We start from the raw sequence: 17,265 nt of genomic DNA, 5'->3' as shown, positions 1-17,265 counted from the left end.
GCTTTAGAGATTATGAGTTGACAGTGTCTAAAAACACAAATCAAATGTAAAAAAAAAAACAAACAGTTTCACAAACTGGGCTTCTGCTTTTGTATTTGCTTTTGTATGAGTGTTATCAAGATATATCTGAAAGAGGAAAGCACGCTCAGTGAAACTTGCTCTTAATAAAGCTCGGAAATCACAGAGTAGCTGCAAGGTGGCCGAAACGGATGATTTGCATTCTAAAAGCCAATTCCTCACGCTGTGTTTCTTTTCTCTTCCTGCTGTCAAACAGCCAAACAAGCCAAACTGTAGCATCAGTCCGTGCACAAACCCGTCCATGTCCCTGGGAAACTTAAGCCTCTCATTTGGCCAAGCTAACTGGAGACCCCTCTGCTCCACAACATCCCTGCCAGAGAAACTGTTTGTCTCATCCAGGATGCTTCAGGGCCAGTTTCACTACTAGAATAATCAGTTTCCCATTCGCCAGTTGGGTCCACAGACCTCGAGTACTCCAGCAGACACTTCTCTACCCACTAACTGTTTGTTGCTGGGACCAAGATGGTGATCGTCTGCCAAAGGAAGTGGGCCCAACAATACCAGCCAGCTGGACGGGGCAGCAGACATTGAGGTGGGAGTCTGTGAGGAGGTGTGAGGGCCATCAGAGAAAATCCATTCGGATGCCATCACTGCTGAGCAATGCAAACAAATCAGCATCTGAACCCTTCTGTGATCAAAAGGAAACAGTGCACCAGCGTTCTCAGCCGCTGCCGAAATTTCATTTCAATCATCATTTTATTCAACTGGCATGGCCTCATCTTGTTACAAAGAAACCAGCACATAAGACACGCTTTCTTTCTTCCATCTAATGTTTTTGCAGAGATGTGAAGAAATAAATTACATCAAAACAGATGCTTAGATGCCATCAAAGCCAGGAAAACAGATGCCAGGACGGATTTTAATAGAATAATGCTTATTTAGGGATGTGTTCTCAGCATTGTTCTCCTCTTTCACTACTTCTAATTTAAATGCACCTGCGTTGTGTTTTCTCATGATTAGTGATGCTATCATTGTCCCCTTACAATCATTATAACGGTATGATCAATGTACCAAGTGTACATGTTTTAAGACTAAGGTCATATGAATAGAAGCACTGTACTCATCTAAAGCCAGCTAGAATTAAATTGACAGAATGACAGCACTAAATTTTCTTCAAACAACTGATCTGAATTTGAGGGGAAGAACAAATGTAAATGTTTCAAACATTTTCCTCTTTAGAAAATGAATGATTTTACTAAATTAATTGGCAAAATTAATGTAACATTACATAGTGGAGCCTAAGGATAGCCCAAATAATAGTGAAGTCACAAAAACAAAAGGGCAAAAACTAATGGAAGACAAAGTTGCATTCTCTATGCAAGAATAGAGGTTTTTTGAACACTAGCAGGACCCTGGAACTGGAGTAGCTAAGTGGAAATAATATAACCCCTTGTGAATTTTAATATTTGGCCTTATTATCTGTGCTTCCTTTGTAAAAAGCCTGTTGTGAAAAGAAAATAGATTGAATTAGTGCCCTTGTGTGATATTCTGTGATACAAGCCTTTTTGCAAAATGAAGTTTAAATGAAATTGACAGCACTCTCATTCTCATTGTGATCTAAATAACATGGTTTAAGCTGGATTTCATACAGACAAACCCCTACAGGTTACACTTTGTCAGAACAGCAACAAGGCCAAGCCTTTTCTGAAAGCACAGGGAAAAAACTATAATTGAAATTGTTGAATACCAAAAATTTATGTATTTTTTGCAACATTACTAGACAATTTTGCTCTTTATAACCCTGACATCTCCAGTGTTCTCCATCTGAACCTGGAGAAAAAAAAACAATTCACATGTGAATGCTTTTTATTGACTTCAGCTCAGCATTTAAAATGATCAGCTGCCCGGCACTTGGTCAGCAAAGTGGCACCTCTGATGGGCCTCAGTTCAAGTGTGTGGTGAAGAACCTCTCCTCGGTCATCAGTCTGATCACTTGCTCCCCTCAGGCCATCCTGCTGACACACAACTCAAAGCCAGGTCCAATAACTAACTAACTAACCACATCATCAACTACACACGACACCACAGTAGTGGGCCTGATCAGGAACAATGATGCTCTGTCCTAAAGGGAGGAGGTGGAGGAAATTGTGGACCAGTGTGGAAAAAACAGCCTGGACCTGAATGTAAACAAAACAAAGAAGGCTATTGGTGACTTCAAGAAAAAAACAGACCCATCAGATTTTATGGGAAGGAATATGCTGCCTCACAAGGGCCAGTATTATCATCAGGGACAGGGTGCCCCCCCCAGCACGGACTGTTCCCTCTGCTGGCCTCGGGAAGGAGGTACCACAGCCACTTCTTATGTCCTGCTTTGTTTTGCTTGTTGGGCGTTTTCTTGGGTGGGTCAGTGTATTGTTTACATGTTGTTTTATGACAAAATGATGTACTAAAGCCTTGTTAATTTGTTTTATATATGAAATGTTATATTCTCTATTTGCCCATTTTTGTGGAGGGATATTTGCTCTGTTGCGTTTCCTGTAATTGTATTTTTTCCTGGTTACAGGGTTTCATTGTGCAGTTCAAAGCGCTTGTAGTAGGTATAGGGATTTTAAATATTTGGCTATAGGTAATAAATAAAATTAAGGTTCCTAGACTTTGTACCCTCGAAAGACAATGATCAACAGCTAAAACACCTTCTGGGACAGAGTTTCATGTGATCGTGCAGATCTGCTTTCTTTGGACAGAGGGCGCTGTTAGATTAAATTTGAAACTTGGAAAAAAAAAACTTGCGCGCATTTTTACACACACAAACACACATATAGACGTGTGTATATGTATGTCTACAAAAGTCACACTTTTATCACTCAATTAAAACAGAAAAGGAATTCAGATGCTGTGTGAAATGTGCTGTCAGCAGGCAAAGTATCAGCAATGAACCAAGACGAAGCTGAGTAAGTCACCCTAAGAACATCATGTTCATTATTGACTTAGTTGTGGAGTTTAGCAATGTGAAAGACACACACAGATACACACAGAAAAGATCAAGTTATTCTGTTAAATGACTCTCTTCTTTAATGAGCAGTCGTAGCAGTCGCTGGGACTGGTGGAGTGTGAGTCTGCACATATTTGTGTGTATGAAGAAGTGAGTGACGCAAGCACAAGCTTAAAATGAATCAGGACAGGAACACACTCCTTTTCATGTAATTAGCCTAAAAGCCTTTTCATCAGGGTTGTAACCACAGTCACACATAAACACTAATGGATATCACTGCACCAATATTCCACATTCACCTCTTCACACTACTGCAACATACATCTGTGAGACGGAACCCATTTTCTCCATCTGATTTTGTATTTGCATGATTTATTTGTATGCTAATGAATGTGGGTAGGCATGTTGAGTGTGTGTGTGCAGAGGAGAACAGGGCCGGAGCGACTTCAGCCAGAGGGGGAAGCTTGGGGACGTAAGCATGTTGCCTTTTTGTTAAAAGTCATAACGACATGACTACGGATCCATTCTGATGCCTACCCTGCTCATCATCTTCTCTCTTATTCCCACTTTACTCTGATGTAAAAATTCTTATTCAGGCACACTGTCTAGATGCCCATCTGACTTGAGATACTTTGGCACCTAGCACACCTTTTGTACCTGACTGAAATGCCAAACGGCGCCGTTAGCGTTGACTGACAGGCCCACACTCCAGCCAGCACAACATGCTTCTCTCCCTCCTGTTTCTAATGGCAGAGCTGCTCTCATTGCTTGATGTCAGAAAGATAACAAACAGTGGGCTGAGTGGCAGTCAGCATACTGTATGGAGGAGCACAAAAGTTTTTTGTTTCTGTATACGGAAAATTAACAGAGAATCATAGTTTCATTCTTCATAGTTTGATGTAGTAATTATTATTTATAATATCTGACACCAGGTAAAACAGGCTATAATTAATATTGTTATTATAATTAACATTGACATGTTCATAGCAATTCACCTAGGCTCAGTGCTTAGCTCCAAGAAGGTTTACAACAAATTCAGCTCATTGTTTCCATCTTCCCACAAGTCATTGCTCTAATTAGTTCTATGGGCCCGCAATGCTCTAGCTGCTTATCAACAACAGCCAACAAACATTGTTTTCAGCAAGCTAGTGAACATAATGAAGCATATAGAGACTGAACTGTACCGTTTCACAAGCAGTTTGTGGACTCTGAAAACAGCTAGAGTGAAAATTGGACTTTACCTGGGGCCAAATATATGCACTACGCATATGCATACACGATTGTGTCGGTACACATTGTTAACACGATGCATACTATATACACAGTCTTTTGAGTCTGATCAGTATGATGATTCCAGTTGGCAACAAAGGAGAATAAAAGTGTGAATTTGTGTGGTATTTTATTTAGTTCTTTTTTCTTTCACTACATTGTGTTAGGACATAATATAGTAATGTAAATATAGACTTGTGCATATACACACAATTTCAGGATGGTTGAGATGTAAAAGAGAAAAACACAAATGACAGATATTGGTGGGGTTTTACAAATCTGACTCAAAGACTGTATCTGCATGGTTCCTGTTTTGTCTGTACAGACTTTTGCACCTAAATATACAGAGAATTGACACGTCAGATTTTGCCCCTGGTGCCCCAAGGAAATCTATGAACCTCTGTAAATGCTGGATGTTTTGTTGTATTACTGTTTGCTCTCAAGTTCTCTAAATCAACTCAAGATGTGATATGTTGGTCTTACATCCCTCTGCCTTGAGTGGCAAAAATGTATCACATATTTATTTGCACAGATCTGGGAAATGTAACTGTTTGGATGGTTCAAACCACAAGTTGTCGAAACTAGTTAAAAGAAATGGACATGGCAGCTATTGTCCTATTTCTATGGCAGTTTTAATGAAGGCCAGTTGAACTAGGTGCTTTTGCTGCACAGACCTTTTTAACAGTTTGAGTAGAGAAGATAACAAGTTTAGTTTGGCCTTCTCTCCAATTAATTTGACCTTTATCTTGCAGGTGGTAACCAGCCTTCAAGTTTCCTGGAAGAGTTTGATGATTGCTTGAATAGACTATGACTTTGACATGTCTGCTTCCTGCTTAAAGTCAATGTCATTTTCTCTTTACAGTAACTAAACCTTTTCCAATCACCTTTTGCTTCCACTTTCTTTGTATGAAGACAACTGAATTGTAAATTCCATTATGGGTCACTTTGTGATCATCGATGCGAACTAATTTATCTGATGGTTTAATATCTCTCATGTCCTGCCCTTTTGGATGTTGTAGCAGTGACATCATTCTATCAGAGCTCAGCTATTTCTTTGGTAAGTTTTCTTGAGTGTAATACAATCTTAGACACTTTAATTTCACGTCTGCTGTAGGTAGTAGGAGCACAATTTTGGAAAGTTAAGTCTATTGATGGGTCAAAAAAAGAACTGATAATCTCTTCAAAATTATGCTTGATATTGCTCACTTAACAAAAATGCCAAACATTCCCTTGTGAGCATTTGTAGCTTTTCTCTCTACATGTTGCTCGAAAACTTAGTGTCTTTGAGTTTCGAACTGCAGATGGTCCAAATCAAGCAACCAAAAGAAGTGACCTTGGTCTCTGGGACGCTGGAATGACATTTATACTATTTTCAGATATTCTAATAAATTATGAAAAATTATTTATACATGAACTTATGATGAAATGAATCATTAATAATCATTAGCTGTAGTTTGATTGATGTATGGTTTTGTCTTAGGCAGTGGATGAAAAAGATCATTCTTGTTCATGCCTGCTGGTGTAACTGGCAACGACAATGTCAAAATCCCACTCAAGCCTTGAACAGTTTTCCAGCATGCTGGCACGTGCAAGTCCACTGACAGTCTACTGTGGAGCTTCTAACAGGCTCCTCATATAAGAAGAGGTGAACATGGTATTCCAACACCTCACCTCCCACCAGCTTTTTCCTGTCTGCAAGCCAGAGTTTGTCATTTTACACTTGAAGCATTTTGCTGCCACTCTCATTCAGAGTGAATTAGCCTGGATGGAACAGCAGGGTTAGCTTTGGTTGCTGTATGACTGAAATAATAAGTGGGCAAAAATTAAAAATTCAAGGTTGAGCTTTGTACTGTTACCATGCAATTTTATTTGTATCTCTGTGGCAGTCATGTAACGGGTGAAGTACTTGAAAAAGAAAGATGAAGGTTGTTTTTTTTTTTTTTTTAAGTAAAAGAAAGTAAATTAAAAGAACAGGGAATATGTGATTTAGTGGAGAGAAGGTGATGTCATGTGCTTCTTAGAAAATAGACGTTTATAGAAATGTGCACTTTGCACATCTCCTTGGTGAGAGAAGATAGTTTGACAAAAAAAAAAACTAAACCTAACCCTAAAACAAAAAAGTACTGTGGGATGATTTACATGGTAGAACTCAAAAGGGAGCTGAGTAAACCTGAGGAGCCCTGTTTTGCCTGTTGCTTAAAATGGCATCCAACAATGAATGACATTGGACAAAAAAAAAACAAAAAACAAACAAACCCCAAAACAAAACACAAACAGGAACTGCAATATAGAGCCACACTTCAGGCCCCCTACCCATCCATGATACACTCACACAGGCAGAGTGCATATAACATCATGCTCTTTATGAGCTTTGTTGCACCTGGATGAACTCCAATTTGATCATTCATAAACCCTCAGCATGCTTCAACAAACTGGATAATACGACTTGTTTTTCAAAAGAATCAATCCCTTACTTTTTTAAATTTATTTTTGTGCATGGGCATGTACATACACGGTGGACATATGCTGTTAAGGATTGGGAGAAGATGAGGTCAGAGGCGCATGCATTAAAATTACATAATAGAAGATTAGATTTAAATTGATGTCATTTTTAAACCACTCATTGAATCTGTGCTCATCAAATCTCTGACATTAGAGGATCACAGACCAGGCGGCCCATTTTTAAAATATCAGTATAATGTGTTATATCAAGTTTGAAGCAAACATATCATCAGCACTGACCCACACCTCCCTTGTCCCTTCTAGCTTTCTGCAAAGTGTAAAAAAAGGAAAGAAACAACTGAATAAATTAAGTCTGCGAGTACACAATCCAGCAACAACCATTAGCCAGTGATGCAAATAATGCTAACGCTAAGCACGCTAGCAACAGCAAGTTAACAAACATTACAAACAACGTTATTTACACACGGAGGAGGATAGCAGGTTTTGAAGATCAGCTGCAGCTCTGTAGCATCTTGAAGGTTTTGATGATCTGAGAGATGACTTCATTTATCTGTACTGATGTCCTCCATTCATGACGCCATCACTCCTTTATATACAGTTTGATCTGAACAGAGACGCTTCAGTGTGTATCACTCCGCGTCACAGGTGTTATAGCTCCAACAGGAAGAGGTGAAGTTTTGAATTCATTCAATAAGTGTACAGGGTTGTGTAAAAACGTGTAAAGTTATAAAGTGCAGGTATACTGTTGTTGTATGTGTTGCAGAACCCCACTGTCTTTTTTTGGTGGCGGTACTACTTGTGTTGGCCGAGCCAAATAAAAAATAAAATGTATCTGACAATTCATTTCCTAGTATTTTTTTTATTATCATTATTAACAACAACAACAACAACAACAACAACAAGATGTTTGCAGAACTGCTGTATAAAAACCAGGTATAGTATATTTACTTGACAAAGCTACTTGTACTTGCATTGATGTAATATTTGCCAAACTGAAGTAGTGAAGTTGTGTACTCTGTCCACCTCTGATAAAAACCATATCAACATGGCCGCAGGCAGAAATTGACGTCTCGTAGAAATCAGCTGTTAGCGGCGGCGGCCGGCCGCCATGTTGGTGGAGGTAAACAGTACCTGCCCGGTTAAACCGGAAACCAGCCGCAGAGACACCTCAGTGGAGGAGGCCTCTCTTCTTTATACCCGACCCCGGAGCAGCCTTCCGTCCCATTAAGGACCTTCTTCAGGTCACCGCGTCCGGACTTACCGCCCACTTGTGCCGGCTCGGAAAGCTAGTTTAAAACAAACCGGAGGGAGCCGCCATTTTTGTTATTTTAACGGACGTTACCTTTTCCCGTGGACGAAGGCTGGAGGCTTTCAAAGGGAAAGGCGCCGAGGATAATCCTGGATCTTTGGCAGGTGGGGCGTTACTTTTATTGTTATTTAGATTAGATTTAGTTATTTAAGATGATGGATGATTTTGAACCGGTCCAAAGTGCAGGTGACGGACACATCCACGGTCCTGCTGACCGCAGTCACAGCTGCTCACAGGAGTCTTTGAGGGTTGTTTAAATACCACCACATTTACATTCACACCTACAAACATTGTCGGTGATTTCTGGTTTTTAGAAACCAGCAGCTGCCTCTGGGACTTCATACTGAGACATGAGGGCTTAATGAAGCCGTTGTAATTAAATAGGCCTCACCAGTCAAACGCCTCCAGGGAAGATCAGGTGTACTAATGAAAGTCGTCTTCAGGTCCTGGTAGATGATCTGATAAGTGTTTAGTTTGAAGCAGGCCCACATTGACCTCTTTCACTGCAGACCTTTCAAACCTGTCAATCAGGTGCAACCATTGCTATTAACTGTGTCTGCATTTCAGCTATATGTTTAATTCCCAGAGCTCTGGTAGACATTTTTTTTTTAAAGGCAGACAATTTGGGATGCCATAGCAGGGAAAGCACAGGTGTACCCGATAAAAAAAGGCTGCATTTCATTTAGAGGAACCTGTTCCAAAGTCCTGGTAGTGTGTATTCTGATGAACTGTCATAGCTTAATTAAATCTGCTGCAGCTCTGCTTTCCCTGCTATGACAAATCAAAATGTCTGCTGCACATTTTTTTATTAAAAGACAGAAATGGACTCCTCATTAATGATGTTATTTCCGCTTCTTTTTCTGCTACGAAGGGTGAAAACATCTGAAGTGAAAAACAGCCTGTTAGTACACAGATCTCATCACATTATTCCCAGTATAGCACCATCAGACCCGAGCAGAATGTAATCAGCCAGAATAAGTGAGCACCTGTGTGGTTGTCACATTTCTGACTTACATGAAAGTCTGATAAAGGCATTGGTCTGACCTGAGCAAGTTCATATGTTTTCGTAGTAGACCACATGGACAGCTTTGTAATATTTTAGTGCGCACAGTCAAGCTGTCACATTGAAGACAATTTGTTGCAGCACAGACAGGTGGGACCTATTTTGAGACGCTCTCATAGGGCCATGTGGGCATATGTAGTGTGCTACTCCGTTTTTCATTTGTGTTGTTGCACCTGATTGGGTAGAACAACAAATAACAAGACACTTAAAGTAAAAACTGTTCAGTTGGGCATAAAAAGAATTAAAGCACACTGTGTAACTTGTGTTTTCAGGCGTTTCTCAGCTCTCATTTAATTGAATAAAAGCCCAGTTACATGTAGGTAATGTAAGTCTGTGTATATATTAGCGGTGTGCCAAAAAAATCGATTAAATTAAGAATGTGATTCTCATTTACTACAATTCAGAATCGATTTAAAATGTATACACACAACTTATACACATCTGTGTGACTTATGAATTACACAAACTGTTATAGCGCGATCACTCTGTTTAATAAATATCAATAATCAATATGACAGGGTGCGAAGAACTCTGTTTCAGCAGAATAGTGATGTGATTGTACCTTAACTGTCCTTTCAGATTTGATGCACTGTCTCGTAAATTGATACCCCGTTCACACATTCACTATCCCCTATATAATGGGCACTTAATAGTTTACTCTATGGGGGTCAGTAAATTGCGATTTTGGACACTGATGGATCATCTTCCTTTTAGTTGTATGACTCTAATTTTCGCAACTATAAATGTGTCACATTGCTTTATGGGGTTATTAGCAGAAACTAGTGTACATACCATTGACTTTTTCCATTACAGGAATTTTAAGGACACTATAGAGCATAAACCTCACAGTTGGGTATTAGGAGCTTAAATAAAAAATAACCAACAGTAACAATATTACACCATGCAATAATTAGGGAATGCTTTTGGGCACAGTAGAGTTTCTTTGACCCCAGAAAATCACCAGCATATCCCCACCAGACAGCAATCTGAGAAGAAGTCTAATCAGCTAGAACGATTGAGCTTGCCTATGTGCAGACCCTTTAATATTAAATGAGCCTTAATGACAGGCCACTTACACGGTGCCCTTTTTGAGCAACTGTGGGATTTGGGGGAAAATTTGCTCTGAGTTTTTTTATGGTGAGGGTTTTTTTTTTTTTTTTTTTGTTTTTTTTTTATTAATGTCTGGCTGTGCAGTTTAAAAACGCACTGAAGGGCACCTGAAGGAAGAGTGCTTAAATACATAGTTATAATGATCTTGACTGATTTGAGATTTGCCAGGACAATGTGGGCAGACACAAAACATATGCTATTGATGTTGTCTTAACAGGAGTGTTAACTGGTCAGTATTTTGATTTCCGATAAACAATCTGATATAATATAATTGCATTAGTGTGTCTACCAATGATTGGGGTGTTTTTTATTTTCACTAATATAACAAAGCGGAGTCTGGTGTTTCCACAAAGTATTTCATCTTAGCAGATCATAAAACATTGCTTTGAGAGACATTTTCAAAGTTCAAGATTCAAGAGATTTTGTGCTTTCCCTTTCAAGTACTCAAAAGCAGCATTTTGAGTAATTATGACAAAAGAGTTATGTTTTAATAGGCATCTGTTTGGTTTTTATTATATTTTGGGTAGAAAAATGGGAGTGAATTATAAATTAATCCTTAAATTGTGGTGTTAATATCATCACTATTTAAGTTTTATTTTTCAAGCTGAAATTTATAATGACCTTTGGTGGTTTTTGACTGCCCATGCACATTTTCACAACAGACATAAATAACTGAGTGGAGACACTTGGAGTGATAAAAAGCATGTTAATATATGACTACGTTTTTAAGCTTGGCTGAGGTGGAGAAGTTGGTTTTTGACAAAAGCAAACTGCAGTATGAACAGACTTGGCAAATAAATCATGGTTTGTCTTAAGCCTGTGACCTACATGTTAATGTAAGGGACAGAAAATGGATGAAAACTTTAGTGTAATCAGAATATTATATTCCTAGGGATGATTAATAAATGAAACCATTAAACATATGAAACATATTTTCCATTATCTTTTTTCTGCATAGTTTTTCACCTTCTGCATTTTGGTGGGCATTCTTTTATTTATTTTTTATTCTTTATCTTGTTGGACCCCTGTAGTGGTTTTAATGGTACTCAACTGGATAAACAGCGCCACCAACTGCTTATCTTGATTAACTAACTCCCAATATTTGCATAGTAGCATTGGATGGAAATGCAGATTTGTATATTGCTTAGCCATTTTTTTTTCCAATTCTTATTGCTATCTCTGCACTCTGTCCAGTTAAACTCCACAGTGTGGTTGCATGTTTAACCCTTCCTCTGCAGGTTTGTTCCCCTCTGCTTTTAAACTTAATAACTTTACTTTCATTGAAAAATCAGAGCGAATACAACATGATCTCAGGATTGATGTGGTCATCCTGTCCCACTGCAGTAGCTTTGGTTTTATTATGTAAAACATCTACTGTGTCCACTTCGTTAAAAATGAGTCAAATGTACGATGCTACAAAAATGAATGTGAATCCACAGAGATAATGTTGCCTCTGCTACCACCGTAAGAGAAGATGGGCAGCAAAAAAGTAATTTTTGTATATAAATCATTTTCAATTACTGTTCACAAGGTGCACTTTGTATTTAGCCAGAGTTTGTGTTTCAATGGTCAATGGTAGTTTTATCTGACCAAAATGCCCAAATTGTAGCATTTGGTAGATTGTAAATATAGTGAATTCATCGCATCATCCTCTCAAACTGTTTTGGATAATCTAGAAAATTGAGAGTCTTGTTTTTGTAACCTTCAGGTTGCTGCAGCAGGAGTTAACTCATACAGAGACGTGGAGTCACACCAGGAAGAGAAAGTGGAGCAGAGGGAGGCGAATGAGCAGAGATAAATGGGTTGAAAGACACATGAAGGAGACACAGAAGGTGAGGTGGACAAATGACATTTTTATTTTCACCTCAGTAAGGGAGAGATGGAACAGCTGGCTCCTCTCTCTCTCTCACACACACACACACACACACACACACACACACACACAGTGATACATCCACCTTCGTCAGGACTTACTTGCATTCCCCTCTTAAATCTCTCCAATAGGCAAAAAATAGCCAACCCCAACTTCAAACCCTAAAACCAAGTCTTTACCCTCACAATGATCTTTAATGGTGTGACAGAATCCCCTCACTGTTAAAATGTGCCCACTCTGTCAGAAATGTTTTTCCTAGTACACACAGACACTCACATATGCACACATTTCCATCCGTTCATATTGGGATGAGATCATGTTGAGCACAAAGTAAAGAGATCATGATTTTTGCATAATGGATGTATTTGTGACACTGTGGGTGAGGATGTGTGTTTGATTAGTTCTACATCTACGCTTTTCTACATCGCTGTGTCACCAAAACACTGCTTGCTTGACACACACACATGGATTCATGCACATCCACATGCACACACCGTTGAAGGTTAAGACAACAAAATGGTATTGCAGATAGCAGGTACAAAATCCCTTTCCTTACAAAAACACACAAACGGACATTAATGTGTGTGTGTGTGTGTGTGTGTATGTATGTGTGTAAAATGAGGAACTCTGCCATTTGGGAAAACCAATTACTTCAGGTAAATAATATAACCCCTCGCCCCTTAAGCCAAACAATGAATTTGCTAAGCGAGAAGGCCTCCTCTTTTACATTAATGCAGCCAAACTCAGAATTATTTTTGCATGCTTCAGAGTACGTCACTTTGACTCTCAATCTTTCATCACCCTTACGACTATACTAAATTTTACCTTGGAAAATGAGCCTCAAGCTCTTATGTGTTTGTCTACAATCTAGTATTTTGTCTATGAGGATCAGCAAATATCACCTGTTATTTGGTTTCCTTGTCAGCTCTCACAAGTTTAGATGAACTCTATCGCATGCTCTCACACACACATTTCCCCCTGAGACCGGGTGTAATTATGAGGTTGGCCTGGAATGGTTTGATAACTAATAAAACAGAGATTTCTGGGGAAAATAAGGAAGAGAAAATTAAAGTGTTGGAGTGTAGAAATTCTAATTAAAATAATGCAGAGTTTATGGTGTACAGGACACAGAGACGAAGAGGAGGAAGGGAGGGGAGGGAGAGCAGGGAGTGAAGGAGTATTGGCATTAGAGCAGGAAGGGAGGGGGGAGGTACGCAGTGGGTGAGGAGGAGGGTTATCATATTTTTACAGAAATTTCCTCATTTAAAATCTTCATTAGGTATTCCCTCACTTTATATTTGTTCTGTGCTCTTCCATCACGCCACGGCTGCCTCTGGTGCTCGGCTGTGTGGCGCGATAGAGCCTGCCTCATTGTGAGTGCGCATGTGTGTATGGGAGTGCACGTGCACGCACGCACGTGACAGTGTGAAACAGTGCGAGCAAAGCCGGCATGTCCAAGTACGTGCATGCTGGCTCCTGATTATCCTTTGAGTTTATTAATTACAACTCTTTGTCATTCACCCAGGTTCTATCAGTCGCCACACAGAACACTCTTCCCTCCTCTTCATCATCTCTTTCCTTAGTTTCATTACGTTTCTGTCCCCACATCTCCTCCTCCTCCTCCTCCTTTTCTCACTAGAGGAGCAAACACCAGTTTTGCATCAAAGAACAAGAGACTTTCGCACGTGACCGAACAATTTACTTTTCTCCGCAATCTATCTCTTGCAGCTGTCACTTCGGGACAGACCTGTTGATTTGATCATCTTTGCTCCTCTGTAAATAGGTCTGTCTGGCTTTAATCGTTTAACACACATAGGCAGTGGTATAGATTTTAATCTGACTAATCCTGGATTACAACTCAGCTCTCAAACATTGTATGTGGGAGTGTATTGGCGTGAGCTCTCCTTATATTTTAAAGAGTCTGTGTGTCTATCTTTTTGTAGCTTGTCACTTTTTATTCTTTGTTCTTTACTCTGATCCCTATTAGCTTCAACAAAGTCCTTGCTGGTCTCCCCAAGGTTCATAGAAACTAAAGGGAAGCAATTTAAAGATCACACATTAACAATAGACCAAGAATAGGAAGGGAAAACATAAGATTTACTTTGTGGTTTATTCAAATACCCAAATTTCTTATGCCTAAAATTTTCCCAATAACGAAGCTCTGGTTGTTGTGAAAATAGTTAAATTAGGGTAAAAACACATAGAAACTGGACGTAGTTTGAGGCAATGAAATAGTGAGATTATTTCCAGTATAATAAATGTTCTATTGTGACTGACCTTGATCTAATTTTACTGACGTCATTTAATTACTATTGTTGGTGAGATTATCTTTGGTGTTTGTACTCCTATTCCTCTTTGACAGTTCGTTTTAGTGAGTGTCAACTGTTTTGTGTTTTTTGTTCTTTTCAGAGTGGCCATCGGCAGAAAACGTACTTTATTGTGTAGCACATTCCAAGCAGAGAAAATATCTAGAGAAAACAGTTTTTAATTTGTCTGTGGCCATAGCACAAGAAGATGGACTCTGTTAACCTGATTATATGACCAGGATATAACCAATGGATTGTAGTTTGTCACAATGCGGGTATGGCATATTATTTCCAAATTACATTTTGCATAATATAATTCATGCAAATTTTAATTTAACCTCTGCAGTTAGCTATGGAAGTTATTCCCGCACATATTAACTCAGAAAGAATAATAGTGGACTAATGTGGCTGCTTACATATTCATGTGCAAACATGTCTGTGTTTGTTTTACCTGCTAAATACCGTATGTAATTTGACAGTATGTTTGTGTGGAGGAAATGAGATGGTATTTGTTCTCATTCACAGCCCTGACATTTTCATTTTGAGAGAAGTGAACAAATTATTTTTCTCTCTTTTCTGCAATATTTCTGTCTCTGTCAGTCTCGTATAAGAATTTCTTACCATTACGTTTGTGTGCATTGTTGACACATTCAACGTGTGTGTATATTTTTGTGTAACTGTGTGCCACATATTAACACACATGTGACCTCTTTCCCCTGTTAGCTCCGCAAAGGCTTCAGCTTACTTGCATGACTGAACATACACAATGCTGTTGTCCAAGAAACTAAAACACACTCTTCCCTGACCCACATGTCTGTTATTGCTGTCTGTCGCCCACTACACTACACTACACACACATCAAAATCTGAGGTGTCGATAATGAAAACGGCAAAACCTGAAAGAATTGAGAATGTCAATATTGTGTGACAGACAACCCATTTTAAAATGATCATACAAAATGTTTTCAGATTCAAGACAAATATTATATTAGAGCTGGAGCTTTGTCATTTGCATCGCTGATTCATCTGCTGAACATTTTTTTTTTGATAAATGGTTTTGTCTATGAAACACCAAAACACTGTTGAACAGTCCAAAGACCCCAGAACCCCTTGTATATTCATTTTATAATTGAGAGAGACAAAAAATATTCCCATTTCAGAGTGAAGTCTGCAAAATATGGCATATGCTCACTATTAATGATTAAAAAAAAACTAAAATTATAAATTCTTGCTCAATTAGTTTTCTATTGATCAAATCCTGATCAACATATGATATAGATTTACCTCAGACACCATTATCACCAACTTAAAGTCCTTGTGCTTAACTGCAAAGGGGCTAAAAGTATTATGATTCAAATGCAAATAAGGGCTCTCTTAATGCCCATCTCTATTGCTTGTCACACCCTCGTTGATCAGCAGGTTAATCTTGAACCTAATTTGTCTCCTGATAATCACACAGGCAACCTAATTTCAGGATGGTTTTAGGTGATTATCTTCACAGATGATCTTAACTTTACAGAAACAAATGCACACTGGTTGTGACCACACAGAGTCCAAATCGTGCTCATTAAAATGTGAACTATTTAACATTTTGAAATCCTGTGCGATGGCAGGACACCACCTGTCTCATATTCAATTCATCCCTGATGCTAGATGTGCTGTTAATGCAGGCTTCAGTCACATCACATGTTCTGCATCAGCAGATGTCCAGCTGTAATGGAACTCTAGATATTCAAATGTCATTTTGGTTGAGATGGTACCACGATAAACTTTGTATATCTTTGTATTCCTCAATTTCATGTTTGGTGACAGGAGATGTGATACCAGGCTCGAGTAAACAAGATATCAATTTCTCTTAACAATACTTTTTTCTCATTAACAAACTAAAACAAATTTTAAATTTGTCTCAATTTTAGTTTAATTAATAGTGAACAGTCTGGGACAACTGAACATTTATCAAGGACAAGTGGTACTGTAAAGGGAGGGAAGTAAATTGTTAATCAGTGGTGCCAGTTAATGGCAAATGATATAAAAGATATTGTAATACAACAGTGCAACAAGGTTAAGATTGACTCTAATATATCAGTGTGACCAAAGCCAGTGTAAGACACCACAGGCCAAAGTTCATGGTCAATATACTCATTGACCATATAGAGAGTTTAGTTTTTATCTATTTATCAATTAAAAAAGAATTAGTGACAAGGCTTGTTGGATTAAGCGTAGATGAAACTAGCAGAAATCAATGTGAAAGCCTCTAAGGTATCCAGCCTGCCAATCAGTGGTGATTTCGGTGTCACTTCTTATACAGCTGTTTGGCTCAAAACAGGTTACTTCGATGCCTGTTGCATAAAAATTGCACACTTGCATGCTGTGTAGTTTACTCAGAAAAGAGAAATAATGCAGAAAATTATAATAATGTAGCTTGAATACTGTTGCTAGTGGTGATGTTATAAGGGAGGCGCTGCAGAGATAAAATGTGTGAATAGTAGAAAAGCCATAAATTAACATGCATGACATATCTCTTGTCTTTTTTCTAGCAGAATTTTACAGCCCATAACTTAACTTGTACTTACGTCATACGGATCTAAAATTGTTTACAGAGTTCTCTTTTGGAGATGTATTCTTGAGTAACTTTCACATTTTTACAGCTGGAGCATCAACAGCTTCTGTAATGTGGCATGTCATTTGAGAGTAATGACTGGTTTGTGGACTGTCAGAACAGGTTCGTGAGACATGCTGTTAAGTGGTCACATCAGATTTGAAAACAAACAGCGATAAAGGAGCACGTTGTCAATCTCTCTAGGAAACATGGCTGTTCATAAGGAAAGTGACAGAAATGAGAAAAGTGTGAAGTACCAAGACT

This window comes from Echeneis naucrates, chromosome 1 (assembly GCF_900963305.1).
Source record: "Echeneis naucrates chromosome 1, fEcheNa1.1, whole genome shotgun sequence".
NCBI classification, from domain to species: Eukaryota; Metazoa; Chordata; class Actinopteri; order Carangiformes; family Echeneidae; genus Echeneis; species Echeneis naucrates.
Note: the sequence above shows the minus strand (reverse complement) of the source record.